Source organism: Opisthorchis viverrini (assembly GCF_000715545.1).
Source record: "Opisthorchis viverrini unplaced genomic scaffold opera_v5_117, whole genome shotgun sequence".
Classification (NCBI taxonomy): domain Eukaryota; kingdom Metazoa; phylum Platyhelminthes; class Trematoda; order Opisthorchiida; family Opisthorchiidae; genus Opisthorchis; species Opisthorchis viverrini.
Window position 1 is genome coordinate 326,837 of NW_008751771.1, and position 510 is coordinate 327,346.

Genomic DNA, 510 nt, shown 5'->3' on the forward strand with positions numbered 1-510 from the left:
CCGCCTCTGGCTCTCTTCCACCCTTCACGTGGTTGTGCGAAAAGAGCCCTTCAAGGAGGTCGGTCGACTAGCGTACGCAGCACGTGGCCAAGCCAGCGCAAACGATGCAGTGTGATCGTTGAAGCCGACTCTTTCGGTGGAGACTATTGCAATAAACTAAGTGATTTGGAAAACTATACGACGTGGCTGGAGGCCGATTTCGATATTGGGCATGATGAGGTAGGCCACGGTGGTGCATATTTCATAGTGACGGAAGGTACACACATCTTGTGTTGGGCAGTTTTCCAAGAGTCTTGGGCTTTGTGTGTAATTTTCTTGCCGGCATACCCCTCTACTGTACCATGACAACCGGCAGAATCTACTGCTGATGCATTACCGTTTGCGTTGATAATGATGCGCTCAGCGTTGATGCTGATAAGCATGTGTGCTGATGTCGCTACATTCAGATGACGACTGCAAACGCGTCTGGTTGGAATCTTTCCTATTTTAGGTAACAATTTGGGCATGCCA